Source organism: Malurus melanocephalus, unplaced genomic scaffold, assembly GCF_030028575.1.
Source record: "Malurus melanocephalus ecotype Western Australia unplaced genomic scaffold, MMel_1.1 scaffold_301, whole genome shotgun sequence".
NCBI classification, from domain to species: Eukaryota; Metazoa; Chordata; class Aves; order Passeriformes; family Maluridae; genus Malurus; species Malurus melanocephalus.
The window spans coordinates 639,728-654,893 of record NW_026623533.1 but is presented as its reverse complement, the minus strand read 5'-3'; the positions used below and the strand labels follow the sequence as shown (position 1 = coordinate 654,893).

The 15,166-nt window shown below is 42.0% G+C and overlaps 1 protein-coding gene across 1 annotated transcript in view; it reads left to right on the top strand.

Annotated features, from left to right (window-relative positions):
* The first annotated feature begins 5,933 nt into the window (after window positions 1–5,933).
* Window positions 5,934–15,166, top strand: part of PPFIA2 (PTPRF interacting protein alpha 2) — a 105,034-nt gene continuing 95,801 nt past the window's right edge. The window contains exon 1 of the mRNA XM_057377135.1: window positions 5,934–6,032. The gene's annotated coding sequence lies outside the window, so the exon portion shown is untranslated. The remainder of the gene's footprint in view (window positions 6,033–15,166) is intronic.

Sequence of the window (15,166 nt, the reverse complement as noted above, 5' to 3'; positions counted from 1 at the left end):
ATTTTTATATTATTCTTCAGAAAGTGTAAATTTTAAGAATCAGTACACAACAGATAATACAGAGCACCAAAACTAAACTATTTAAATAGAGGAAGTGGGAAAATAGTAATAAGTCAGCAGATTGCATACTTTATTTAGCAGTTTTTCGTCAAAATTATTTGTCTGTGAAAAGGCCAGGAATGCAACTGAGCACTTTTCAGCTGATGTCATGAAAAATTTGCACTTTTACATGATAATTTTTGAAGCTAATTTTGGAAATAATGGAAAAGAGATTTGTGTTTGGCTGTTTGGCACTTGTGAGAGAGTTATATGTGGATCATTGCTTGTGGTTATATTGCTAAAACCATATGAATTATATTAATATTATTGTTGCCCTAGATTCAAGTGAGAACTACCATGGAATATTTGTGCCTATATCTTCTGTCTGTAGTGTCAGATTTCTTCCTGAAGTAATCCTGTGTGAGAAAATCATTGCCAGAAACCAAGCCATTGCCATAATACTCATATTCCTGTGAAGATTCTCTTTGACTTCAAAAATCTGGGSGAATTGATCTTTACATGGCAAATGTGTGCTAGCAAAATTAGSCAGATTACATCGTAAGTCCTGACAGTGGTTTGTTCTTCCCATTATCTTTGAATTTATCTAGAATGGCTGTCACATCAACTAATGTGTAAACAGATGCATTTAAAGCTTCTTTCTGACTGAATTTGAAATATAATTTTGAATACTGTGGTGCTCTTGTTCTGAAAAATCAAAATCGTGAAAGTAACATGATACAGCTGGTGAAACTGTTTTCTATAAAAGTTAGGTTACGTATGTCACAAAACTACACCAAAATATGTATATCCATATCTATTCAATATGTTTGAATGACCTTAATCAGATACGTAAAGTTTGTTTAATATAATACTCAGTCCTCTATGGTTATTTTGGGCTGTTTTCTAGAAGCAAGTTTTTTTCGCTTTTTGTGTATGWCTTTGGGGGTTTTTTTTCAGGTACTGAAAGGGTATTCAAGTGTTTTTCTATTTACTAAAAAAAAAAAAAGTTACATCTCTCTTATTCTTGGACCACAGTCATCATGGTAAATTACTCAATCACAGTAGCAGGCCATCTACAGAAAGGCCCCATTAGCCTCAGAGGATTCCTTCTACCCAGAAGGGGCTGGCTGAATAAATAGATATTTGGAAAACTTAGTTCAAAATCATGCTCTGAACAGGAAGAGACCTTAAAGATCATTTAATTCCACCCCTCCTACCATGGGCAGGACACCTTTCACTAGAACTGGCTGCTCTAAGCCCCATCCCTGGCCTTGAACACTGCCAGGGATGCGGAGAATCTTGCATTCAACCTAGTTTAGAATCAAAGAATAATAATATGAGTTCTCTGTAAGCAAGAAAATGCTTAGTGAATTACGTTCAGAATTTTTTTGTCCTGTTGAAGTCTGTGTTCTAACAAAATTGCCAAAATAAATCCTCAATCATTYAAGAGGCATGGAGAATTTCCAAGAACATTTCCAGTGAAGGAATAATGAAAAAAGAAAGAAGATACCTTTTTTCCCCTGCCCACATACAATTGGATTGGGTGAAAACATAATAAATAAAAGGTTAAAACTCTGAGGGATTCTAGTAGATAGTGGTTTCCTGCGTTAAATGAATTACAGCTAAATTTGTAGGAAAACAAACTGGTTAACAGAGCTTSTGTTGAATGTAAAATAGAAATTATAACCCCCTACCATTCTTTTTCCATGCAGATATTAGTTCATTCACTCATTCCTGAAATGAATTGTGGTTCAATGATGGAAAATCCAGAGAAGGAGACTTTAAGCTGAATCTCCTCATTATCTCCAAAATTGAATGTGTTTTTAATTTAGGTTTTATTATTACTATTACAGAATTTCTTCTTTATTTCAGTATTTTTGTGGGGATGATGAGAGACTGTGTTTTCATTTCAGCTTAATTTGGAGTGGGTCTTATTCTGAACAGCTGCTCATCAGAGATATGAGATCTCATAATTTCTGTGGCGTACCCTCAACTTGGAGAGTAGTTATGTATGTTTTATGCATATTTGGTCATAAAAAATTAAACCTTGCAGTCTTTTCCTGGGAACAACAAAGAAAGCAGCAKTTCTTGAGCATTTCTAGAGGCAGAAATGTAATGGTAAGAGTGCTGTAGTATGCCTCCCCTGCCCAGTCCTGCTTCCAGCACATCTGGCAGTGCTCGCAGCCTTCCTGTCCCGATAGCATCCCACTCTCTCAGGCACCCTCCGGCCTCTGCTCCAACTGCATTTCAGGTGCTTCACCGGGGCAAGTCCTTAAATTTTGCTTATTGGTAACTGCAAGTAGTCCTTTTGGTTGCTACAGATTTCTGTTGAATTGGTTTTCAAGACTTGTTTTCATATGCCAAGTATTAAGAGAAAAAGAGAATTAGCAGTTTAGATAGACTCTGAGATTGTGTTTATTGAGATGGGGAAAATGATGCTCTTTCTCAGGTTGTTTATAGTGAAAAAAATTGCTAACATCTTGATGTCATGGTACAGTATAAAACCAGTGCAATCAACTGAATCATTTTCATAGAGTTTTAATTCACTTCAGTTCTTAATTAGCTTGTGTGGCCACACAACTTCTATATGAGCTTTAAGAGTGCAGTTGTGTCTGTCAACTCATATTAGTTATGCAACAGATCTTACCTTCAGGGCTCCCAAAGTAGGCCTGATGTCGTGGTCACTGACCATGCAAGATTCCTGCTGCAAACAGTAATTCCAGATGACAGTATTCCCTTGATCCCTGTATATCTATATGAGGGAATTGCATGAGCAGAGGTCATTATCATCACATGTTACTTATTACATAACTGGGTGTTATGTTGAAACAAAATTATGCTTTGCTTAGCATAGAAACTGTGGGAAAAAACATGTCTCCTGGAGTATTGGTCACACGGATATCTTGGATCAAAAGATTGTATTTAAAATAAGTTTTTCATTGAGTGTTTGAAGTATTAGTTCAAGAACAAGTTGGGAGGTGTTATCCTAGTTATTAATTTATCAAAACAGATGTCACAGAAATAATAATTTGTAAAGCGTAGGGAAAACTCAATTTACTTTGAGACTTTGCCTGTAAAAGGCTTATGATATAAACACAAGGAACAAAGCCCTCTTTCTGTCATCATTCAGTTCAGAGAATTCCCATCTCTTGAACGAGCAGTCTCTAGTACCTCAGGTGTAGTTGGCCACTTGAGCTCCAGACATATGAAGAGGTGACTGCTTGCTGTAATTATTTGTACATCAGGTATGATAAAAGCACAGTGAAATTTTAGAGAACACCATCAAATGAATAATTAATAGGCTTGAAAGGACAATGTTGGCCACTCAAGTAACAAGGTCTAAAACACTAGACACGGGTGTCTCAGCTAAGGCAGATAACAATAGATACTATGAATATAAGCTGAAAATATTTTGAGGCTGAAACAACATTACGTTWGGTATGGGACTTTCTGGGAGCAGGAGTTTGAGTAATGATTTGCTTAAAAGCAAATAAAAACTTGCACTTATGGCCAGACAAAATTTTCTGAAGAATTAACTCAGCTCTGCTCAGCATAGTAGTAGGAACTTCATTCCTTTGTTATATGAGATTATACTGACCAAAGCTCTAGGGACAGTGGTGATAGTAGGCTTGACTTGGCACAACAAAGATGTGCAATTTGATAAATGTGTCTTTTTCCATTTCCAAGGAAAGCAACAAATGTGTGTAACTAGGCTACTTTGCCTTACTGTAGTTCAGAACTCAAGCTGTAAGTCACCAGATGACACGTTATCCTTTCCACCGCCTGTCACCCATCCAGGTGCTCCAGCATATGCCAAAATGTATATTTTAATTCCTGCTGAAACAATACAAAGAATTGAGAAACATAAACAACAGAAACATACTACATAGATTACACTGAACGTTTATTCTGAGAGACTGAAAGTATTATAGACACTAATCCACATGTATAAAACATATGGAATTTAGTAACAAGGGCTCCACCCAGTTGGCTGTAGAGAAATATGTGTATATGTGTGCTTTTGTGCTTCAAAATTCTGATTCAGTGTGACTTGAGATCATTACCTTTCTATTACGATAATATTTTCATTCAGTATGTAACATTACTTACAGCCTTAAGGACTGGACATTTAAAAAAAAAATTCTGAACGGAATAACACTGCTGGACTGGCAGTTTCTGAATCCTAGTTTAAGACCTGCAGGCAGAAGTTTTAATGACACTTGAAAAGTGAGGGGAGAGTTTTACAATATAAATCTCACTGTCAAAGCAAAGCTAAGGGTTTTCACATCAAAGTATGCTGTGTAGCCTTAAATGTACCTGAGCAATAGGATGTAAAAAGTAAATACTGATTAGGACCGATGGCACAAAACATCTTTATGTGGTTCATGTGATCAATAGCCAGTGTCTAAAACAAAATCCTTTGAGGGCATCAGGACAACATTTTCTTTCTTAACCATGAAATTTGCAAGGGCATTTACTGTGCCTCCAGTTCCAGCAACTGAAAAATGAAAAAAAATGCATCCTTAGTTACATGCTGTCAGAATATTGCTTGAAATTTATATGAGTAATATTTAATATATAATACCATATACTTTTAACTATATAAAAGCTTGACTAAAATAGAATGAGACTAGGAATATGCACCAAACTCCCGTTGAATGGCTATTTAACTCAGATAAAGCTGCTTTCTGCAGCTTGACAAGAAGCAGCAAACCAAGCCCTTTTGAGATCATTGCTAGCTTTGGTCTTAAATAAGTACATTTAGTCTCAGCTTCATCCAACTGSCTGATAAGATAGGCCAGCTGGACATGTTTTTACCTTGAATTGCTTTCTCTTGGAGTGCAGTCTAACTGCCTGCTTCTGGGCTGGTGGGCTCTTAAGCACTGACTGTTTTGGTCAAACTAAAATTAACTTAGTATTTTAAAATATGTATACATCTTTGTTAAACAGCAATGCTGTTCAAGACTTTTTTTTTTCTTAAAACTTGATCACAAATCTTAAATCTTTTCATCCTTTACCTTATTGTTTTTGTTAGACATGTAACATTTTTTGCTAGAAAGGTAAAATTAATCACTGCAGTTTAGTATATCTTATGCCTGTCAAAAATATATATATGTGGAGCAAAACGTTTTCCTTACTGAAATTAATCACAACTCTGTGACTGCCCTTTGTGTAGACAAAAATTAATGTGTATTGTTGAAGAGTTAAAGCAATGGTAAATTCAAGACATTTTATTAGAAATTTTGACAAAATACATTTTTCAGAATATCTATTAGTTGTATGCTTAAACTTAACATCAGGAGCAACTTAAAATCCAATTTCCTTTTATGTTCTTAATTCATAGGAAACTCATTCCAGCTAAAAAAAATATTGTTCTGAGTCATCACAGCCTTTTACTATAATGCCAAAATACATTTTAATATTTAAGTTCAATACCAAGTATTTTTTTCACAACACATATATTACTTAGATATATAGATTTTGATTAGTGGATACCTTTTTTCTCACGTGCCATATTGCAAAGGTTGCCTTACAGAGTGGCAAGAATGCTTCTAAGTGAGTATGTTGAGTTGGACCTCCTTTTGTGTGAAATGTGGTGTCTCTGTTGCTATGAAATTGGTCGGTTCTGTTCTTCTGGTGTGGTTCTGGCAGTTTATGTATGGGAGATGTTACCATAATTTTGAATCTTCTTTTTTTTCTGAACTTAAATCAATAGTCACTTTTTATTATCTATGTCTAAACTTGAAATTTTGGTAGATGCTGGAGCTTAAATATGCTATTTTAGTTTGTGATTTCTAAATATTTAAATCCTCAAACTCTAGGATGCATATGGATTTGATTATCCTAGTGCTTACATCTTGAGTAACTTAATGTATAATTTTATTCTACAGGAATTTGCTGCACTGACAAAAGAATTAAATGCATGCAGGGAACAGCTGCTTGAAAAAGAGGAAGAGATTTCAGAGCTAAAAGCTGAAAGAAACAACACAAGAGTAAGTATACTCCAGAACTTTTCTGGACATAATGGATGTGTAAACTGAAAAATAAATCTAGATCCTCATTTGTATCAATGAGAAGACAAAATTACAGCATTTTCTTGAGTAAGGGAGGTTTTAAGTAGCGGGTCATGTCTGCTGTACTACAGTCCTGAAGGAAATCAGTGTAATAGCCCGATTTATCACAAACATAACAGACTGAGAATGTAACATGGTCAGGTCATGCAGTTTAAATGTTTTCTAAAGCAAAGGACTCATGCAGCCTTCCAAGCCTGAGTAGCCTGCACATACCGTTATCTCTTATCAAGGCAAAGGGAAAGGTTACAGCAGAGCCAGTTCTGCCTTGTGCCTTGGATTTGATCTGAGCAAGGATGAGATGAAGGCAATCACACATGCGACAGTCTGTTCAGTCTACATGCAGCCTTGTGATGCCTGAAGTAAATGTCATTTGCCATACAGCTGAGTGGGGCAAGATTCATTTATCATGAATCTGATGATGATGAATTCATTTATCATAAATTTATCATGCTCGGCTTCAATCAGAAGATGTAATTCTCTCTGGGAACAGGAATATATGTTACAGCACCTTCTGAAAGTTCTCAAATTATGTACAGAATATGTTTTCAGAATAAAATAATTTGCACATAGAAGTGTCTGGACAAAGGCAGAATTGATCAAGAAAGACAAGAAAGTAACAGAGGAGACTTTGTGGTGTTTGTGGAAAGGTATGAAGAAATAGATGGAGTAGTCCCAGATCAGACAAGAGTCAGGCTGGTAATGAACATACAAAATGGATCGCAGAGGTTGAACACCAGTGGTAGTTTCTCATATCCATATTTCGCTCTTCTGTGATCTGTGTAACTTTTTCTGTTTTTCTCCTCTTAATAAGCTAATAGCACGTTGGATGCTCAGATAGCATGCCTTCTTTGTCAGCTAATTTGCATTCAGAAGGGAATCTAACAATACATATGCCAAAAGAACTGAGAGAGGGCCTTTATCCCTGCTTCTTTCCATCTATAGCACCAGAGTGCCAAAGAGTTCAGAAATTCAAGGGAGGACAGATAAAACAGATGCCTACAAATAGGCAAAGCTGACCCATCTACCTCTATGCTTTCCTGGACGTTCAGGAGATGATCATGTGTAGCACAAAATTCTTAGATGTCATGGGTTTTGGAAAACTTATGGGAGGCATAGGTCAGACCTACTTTTTCTTCCATGACTGTCACACATTCTGAGCAGTTMAAAATTATTCTCACAGAAATATAATCAGTTAATTAATTAACTAATTAGGAGAAACATGTAGGAATTGAACTGCATTTTCCAGGTTTAGCAAATCATGTCAGCTGAAGAAAAGTCTGAAGACTTTCTGTAGCTGCTTAAATTGCCAGTAACTCCTACACGTGTATTATTTTAGTATTTAATAAAAAATGCTTTATCCATTTGTCTTGATTTTGAGACAATGTTTTCAGAGAAAAGCGTTACAGAGAAATGTTTCCTCTGAAGTGAAAAAATTTGATAATTTTTCCCCACCAATATGAAATAGATGCCAGGCAAAAAGTGAAGAGAAAAAAGGTAGTTTATTAACAAAACACAGTGCCCACAGGACACAGATAAAAAGTAACCGTTAGATATTTAAAAGCCCAGGAATGCCGCTGCCCCCTCCGGCTCGCCAGGTGGCACGGACAAAATGGCTCCTGTCCCCGGAAAAAAAAAGAAACAAAAASAGAAACCCAGTGGCCTCTCCCATAACAGAGGCAAAAAGAAAACCAAAAAAACTGGATTACAGTCCTTTCTTCACTGTGGATGGAACGGAGGGCTCGGTGTGTTTTTGTTGCCGGCTTGGCTTCCGGAATCCCAGACGAGATGGAGCCGCGCGGCTTCTCCTCACCGGTCACTGAATTGCTTCCAGGAGCAGAATTGCAGGAGCCGCAGAGGGGGTCTGTCCACAGAGAGCTGCCGGAGCTAACAATCCCGAGCTAGCTAAAACAGCAACAATGTAACTCTGCTGCACACAGCGAACAAGGACTCCCGCAGCGCCGCTGCAAAAGCAAACGAGCAGAGCTCCAAAAGCTCCGGCTGCGCGGCAGCGCCGGCTTTTAAACTGSCCGCGCCGCCTTCCCAGCAGCTCCTGCTCCTTCTTCCGAGTCGGGGTGAAAGGCACAGGCACCTTTTGGGCATTACAAGCCAACGGGGATAAGAATACATAAACAGAATTGGCACAAAATCAACCCAAGACATTTCACCCCTTGTTCCATATCCGTTGGCTTTTAAGCTCAAACTAATACATTCTAACTCTAAAGACACACATAAATATATACATATATACATATATACATATATACAAAATAATGACATTCAGCAAACATTACAAGCGGTTTTCACTCAAAATCAAATCCCCCTGAATACATGAGTCCTCCTGCATTATCCATCATGTACAACCTAGCTCCTGAGCAAAAGCAACCCCACGGATGGGTTTGTCTTTGCTAGAGGCAGAATTAATCCAGACATTCTTTCCTAACAGGCCATTGAGATGTACTGCTGGGACCCTGTCTCCATCTACTTTATGCAGGGGTTCAGATTGGGCAGGGCCTGCTCAGTTGGTAGAGCCTCTGGTGTTTACCATCCAGGTAGCCTTTGCTAGGTGCTATTCCCAGTTTTTGAAAGTACCTCGGCCCAGTGCCTTCAAGGTGGTTTTCAGGAGCCCATTGCACCGTTCCACTTTGCCGGCAGCAAAGTGCATCCCTTACTGGTGCATGGTAAGGGATATGGTACACCCACTCAATGCCATGTTCCCTAGCCCAGGTGTTTATAAGGCTGTTSTTGAAATGAGTCCCGCTGTCAGACTCAATTCTCTCTGGGGTACCATGCCTCCAAAGGACCTGTGTTTCAAGGCCCAAGATGGTGCTACGGGCAGTGGCATGAGGCACAGGTAGGTCTCCAACCATCCAGTGGTGGCTTCTACCATTGTGAGTACATAGTGCTTGCTGTGACGGGTCTGGGGCAGCGTGATGTAATCAACCTGCCAGGCCTCTCTGTACTTGTACGTGTCCCATCTTCCCCCATACCATAGGGGCTTCACCCGTTTGGCCTGCTTGATGGCAGCTCATGTCTCACAGTCATGGATAACTTGGGAAATACTGTCCATGGTTAGATCCACCCCTCGGTCTCGTGCCCACTTATAAGTGGCATCTCTGATTGCCTGAGGCATCATGGGCCCATCAAGCTAGGAACAACTCACCCTTGTGTTGCCAATCCAGATCAATCTGGGAAACCTCTATCTTTGCAGCTCGATCTACCTGCTTGTTGTTCTGGTGCTCCTCATTAGCTCGGCTCTTGGGAATATGGGCATCTACATGGCGGACTTTCACGGGTAACTTCTCCACCCGGGCAGCAATGTCTTTCCACTCTTCAGCAGCCCAGATTGGTTTTCCCCTACGTAGCCAATTGGCCTTTTTCCATCTGTCCAGCCACCCCCACAGGGCATTGGCTACCATCCATAAATCGGTGTAAAGGTAGAGCTTTGGCCACTTTTCCCTCTCAGCAATGTCCAGGGCCAGCTGGATGGCTTTGAGTTCAGCAAATTGACTCGATCCACCTTCTCCTTCTGTGGCCTGTGCTACCTGTCGTGTGGGGCTCCACACGGCTGCTTTCCACTTTCAGTTCATCCCGACAATGCAACAGGAACCATCAGTGAGGAGTGCATAGCCTCTGTCCTCTGCTGGCAGTTGGTTGTGTAGTGGAGCTTCCTCAGCACGTGTCACTTGTTCTTGTTCCTCCTCATCAGCAAGACCAAAGTCTTCACCTTCAGGCCAATTTGTAATTATTTCCAGAATCCCAGGGCGATTCGGGTTTCCTATACGGGTACGCTGAGTAATGAGAGAGATCCATTTGCTCCAGGTAGCATCGGTGGCATGGTGGGTGGAGGGAACCATAGCTTTGAACATCCATCCCAGCACTGGTATTCAGGGTGCCAGGAGGAGTTGGGCTTCAGTGCCTATCACTTCTGAAGCAGCTTGGACTCCCTCATAGGCTGTCAAGGTCTCCCTCTCTGTTAGAGTGTAGTTGGCTTCAGACCCTCGGTARCTTCAGCTCCAGAATCCTAGTGGCCGGCCTCGAGTCTCACCAGACACCTTCTGCCGAAGGCTCCAGGACAGACCATTGCTCCCAGCTGCAGAGTAGAGCACGTTCTTCACTTCTGGTCCTGTCCTGACTGGGCCAAGGGCTACTGCATGACCGATTTCCTGCTTGATCTGGGTGAAGGCTTGCTGCTGTTCAGGGCCTGGTGGAAATCGTTCTTCTTGTGGGTCACCAGGTAGAGTGGGTTCACAATCTGGCTGTATTCGGGGATGTGCAGCCTCCAAAAGCCTGTGGCACCCAGGAAAGCTTGTGTCTCCTTTTTGCTGGTCGGTTGAGACATTGACATGACAGTGGGGATCTGACGCCATCCATCTTGCCACTTTACCCCAAGGAACTGGATCTCTTGAGCAGGTCCCTTCCCTTTGTTCCTTTTTATTGCAAAACCGGCTTTCATGAGAATCTGGATGATCTTTTTTCCTTTTTCAAATACTTTTGCTGCTGTGTTCCCCCACACAAYGATATCAATATACTGAAGGTGTTCCGGAGCCTCACCCTTTTCCAGGGCAGCCTGGATCAACCCATGGCAGATGGTGGGGCTGTACTTCCATCCCTGGGGCAGCCGGTTCCAGGTGTACTGCACACTCCTCCAGGTGAAAACAAACTGAGGCCTGCACTCTGCTGCCAGAGGAATGGAGAAGAAGGCATTGGCAATGTCAGTGGTGGCGTACCGCTTTTGACTCCAGCTCGTGCTGGAGCTCCAGCATGTCCGGCATGGCAGCGCTCAGCGGTGGAGTCACTTCATTCAAAGCACGATAGTCCACAGTCAATCTCCATTCTCCTTCAGACTTGCACACAGGCCAGATGGGGCTGTTGAAGGGTGAGTGGGCCTTGCTGACCACCCCTTGGCTCTCCAGCTCTCGGATCATCTTATGGATGGGAATCACAGCATCTCGGTTTGTTCTGTACTGCCGGCAATGCACTGTTGACGTTGCGACTGGAACGTGCCACTTTCCACCTTCAGGAATCCAACTGCAGAAGGATTTTCAGACAATCCAGGCAAGGTGTTTAATTGCTTGATGCCCTCAGTCTCTACAACAGCTATTCCAAAGGCCCACTTGAATCCCTTTGGGTCTTTGAAATACACACTTCAGAGGAATTCTATTCCCAGGATACATGGGGCCTCTGGACCAGTCACAATAGGATGTTTCCTCCACTCCTTTCCAGTCAGGCTCACTTCAGCTTCCACCAGAGTCAGGTCTTGTGATCCTCCTGTCACGCCAGCAATAGAAACAGATTCTGTCCCAACATGTCGCGAAGGAATGAGCGTGCACTGCGCACCAGTGTCAACCAAAGCCTCATATTTATGTGGTTCTGCTGTGCCAGGCCAATGAATCCACACAGTCCAAAGGGCACGGTTCTCCCTTGCCTCTACCTGGCTAGAGGCAAGGTCCCTCTAATACTAGTTGTCATTCCTTCTCTGGGCATACATTGCACAGGCTCCTTCCAGGGGGTTGAACATGTCATTCTGCCTTCTGTTATGCTGGGCAGCTTGGTTATGGGAAACCGGAGCTACTTCTCTTCTGGTGAAGCTTCCTCTCTGCCATTGCCATTCTTCAATTCACGCACCCGTGCTGCCAGGGCAGAGGTTGGTTTTCCATCCCACCTTCTCATGTTTTCCCCATGCTCACGCAGGAAGTACCAGAGGTTTGCTCGTGGAGTGTATTCTCTTTGGTTGTCTGGGGGACGTCTGCTCCTGGTGACAGGGCTTCTGGTCTGAATGGATGTGACTTGTAGAAGGCTCACTTTAATCTCTCTCCTGAGGTTCTGATGATTCTCCTCCATCTTGTTTTCTATTTTCTGCATGCGCTCTGACAGGCTTGTTTCTACAGCTGAGATTCTGGCATGTGTTGGGCCATGCACAGTATCTGCATATGCATGGAGCTTCTTCACCACAGCAAGCACGGTCTCCTGCCCTTCATTGCATTTCATCATTACTAAAGACGAGGCATATTCTTGTGGCCCAAGTCGCACGAGTTTTAGCCACATCAGCGGTGCGCACTTTACCATGTCTGGGCTCCTGATTGTTTGGTCATTTGAGAAAATGATCTCCCATGCTGCCAGCTCTCTCAAGCATTTAATCCCTTGTTCTATGGGGGGGTTCGTAGGCTACATAGGGGAGAACCCTTCCACAAGGTCTGATGTATCTGGAGATCTTCTAGACACATGTATCTTTCTCTCACACTTCTTAGAAGCTGTGCCCAGAGACTGAGAGCTTCAGATCCCCTTTCCATCCCTTGGTCAATAGCTGCATCACCTGACAGGGATCCCAACTGCATCACTTCACCACCATCCAGCATCATATTATCACCTGCGGCGTCCCAGACGCAGACCAGCCAGCCCAATATCGATTCATTAAGCTGTCTTTTGTAATCTACCCTTAGGCCACAAATGTTTTCTGGGGTCAGAGACTCAACAATAACTTCTGGTTCAGAGTCCCCTGCTGGCTGTGAGGTTACTGACTGCCCATCATCATCTACTGGGCGAATGGATTTGGTTTTGTGTTTCCTTCTCTGGACAGAGGCAACTGCTACTGGCTTTGGCTCACTGTCTGGTTTAGCTGCAGCCTGAGTGACTGGGGTATCTGCTGACTTGTCCTTTGGTCCCTCTGGTTCTGTCTCCTGTGCTACAGCATTGAGCAGTGTGCGATAAGCATTAGCCAGGGCCCAGCATATTACAATGAGCTTCTTTACCTTACAGTTCTCATTGCAYTTCTCTTTCAGGTATTTCTCCCCTTCATCTGGGTTCTGAATTTTTTCAGGAGGGAAGTTAAAAGCTCTTGGTTCAGAGAATTCCTTCAGTATTTGGCCTATATTTTCCCATATCCCACACCACTCAGACTTTTCCACACATGGGTGAGGTGTCTGGGTAGCCCCCCTGGAAAACTCAGCCCTCATTATAGACATGCTGCAGACCATATAGAACATTCCTACCAGATAAAACACCAGGAAAGTGGCACCTTTAACACCTAGGGGAAACTGAACATTGTCAAAAGGTAATGTGCCAGATTTGAAGGGGAAAAAGGAGATGAAGGGCTGGGAAACATCATCCCCTACTTTTTCTGTACTGGCTATAATTACTAAAAAGAYCCCAAAACAGGTTACTAAGACTAGGACAGAGAAACAACATAGCATACCAATTTTCAAAAGCTCCCAGTACCTCTCTTAAACTTTTATAAATCATCACTACCACACCTATAAATATAGCAACACGAATTTGTGTCCCTGATCTATAAAATTTCCATGCAAGGGACAAAATTGCCCCTATATATGGATAGGCAAATAGACCTAGAGACCAGAATGACATAATTACTTGAAACAGCATGGTGACTTCTAAAGGTAAACCAATATCAAGCATTTAGAACCGAAATACAATTATTATAATTTTTCACTTTCTCAAGCCCCAAATGTTGTGCGCCAAAATTTGCCTCGGTTTTGAGACAATGTTCTCAGAGAAAAACGTTACAGAGAAATGTTTCCTCTGAAGTGAAAAAAATTGATAATTTTTCCCCACCAATATGAAATAGATGCCAGGCAAAAAGTGAAGAGAAAAAAGGTAGTTTATTAACAAAACACAGTGCCCACAGGACACAGATAAAAAGTAACCGTTAGATATTTAAAAGCCCAGGAATGCCGCTGCCCCCTCCGGCTCGCCAGGTGGCACGGACAAAATGGCTCCTGTCCCCGGAAAAAAAAAGAAACAAAAASAGAAACCCAGTGGCCACTCCCATAACAGAGGCAAAAAGAAAACCAAAAAAACTGGATTACAGTCCTTTCTTCACTGTGGATGGAATGGAGGGCTCGGTGTGTTTTTGTTGCCGGCTTGGCTTCTGGAATCCCAGACGAGATGGAGCCGCGCGGCTTCTCCTCACCGGTCACTGAATTGCTTCCAGGAGCAGAATTGCAGGAGCCGCAGAGGGGGTCTGTCCACAGAGAGCTGCCGGAGCTAACAATCCCGAGCTAGCTAAAACAGCAACAATGTAACTCTGCTGCACACAGCGAACAAGGACTCCCGCAGCGCCGCTGCAAAAGCAAACGAGCAGAGCTCCAAAAGCTCCGGCTGCGCGGCAGCGCCGGCTTTTAAACTGCCCGCGCCGCCTTCCCAGCAGCTCCTGCTCCTTCTTCCGAGTCGGGGTGAAAGGCACAGGCACCTTTTGGGCATTACAAGCCAACGGGGATAAGAATACATAACAGAATTGGCACAAAATCAATCCAAGACACCATTTCACTACAAAGTCCACTGAACACCATTTGTATATTAAAACTGCAGTGCACCAATACCTACTGTGGGTCTGATACAAGCAGTGCAGACTAACAAAAATTGCAAGACAGCCAATAGCCAATGATAGTCACTTGCCAAAGAGCTGTGACAGAAAAGGGAGATGACTCAACTGCAAGTCATCTCCTAAGTCAGACTGATCTCTTTCACAGTCAGTTTCTTTGCAGAGCAAGAAGCTTAAAGATCATCCATTCTTATGTTTCTTGTACTACATAAGAAAAAATATCAGTAAAAAGTTTTCCAGGAGAACTAGTAACAAATGGGAGTTATAGTGATAATCCTTGCAAATCCTTGCAGTTAAAATTACTAAGTGCTAGAAGTGTGTTTTCAAAATGAGGAAAAAGCTAGATATTGGAGATCAAAATGTTTAGGCTGTGGAAAACATATAGGGATGCAGGAGATGTTACAGCAAACAAGGGGAAGATAGAGTCCAAGTATTGATGGAGAAGGCGAGAGAAAAAATTGCCTTATCCTGATTCCCTAACATTTTCATTAATAAGTTATCACCCCATCATGTCATGTATATGCTCTTGCCAGACTTTAAACCACCATATACTACAACATGTCCCAGAGCTGGCTAGTCATGCTGTCTTCCATGGGGATGCTCTTTTTGTAGGGAAAGATGGCCCCATTCATGCTTATTTTGCTTCTCTTTTCTGCTCACACCAGAGATGGAGATTCACTGGACCATGTGAATTCTAAATATAAACTGAAAGAAA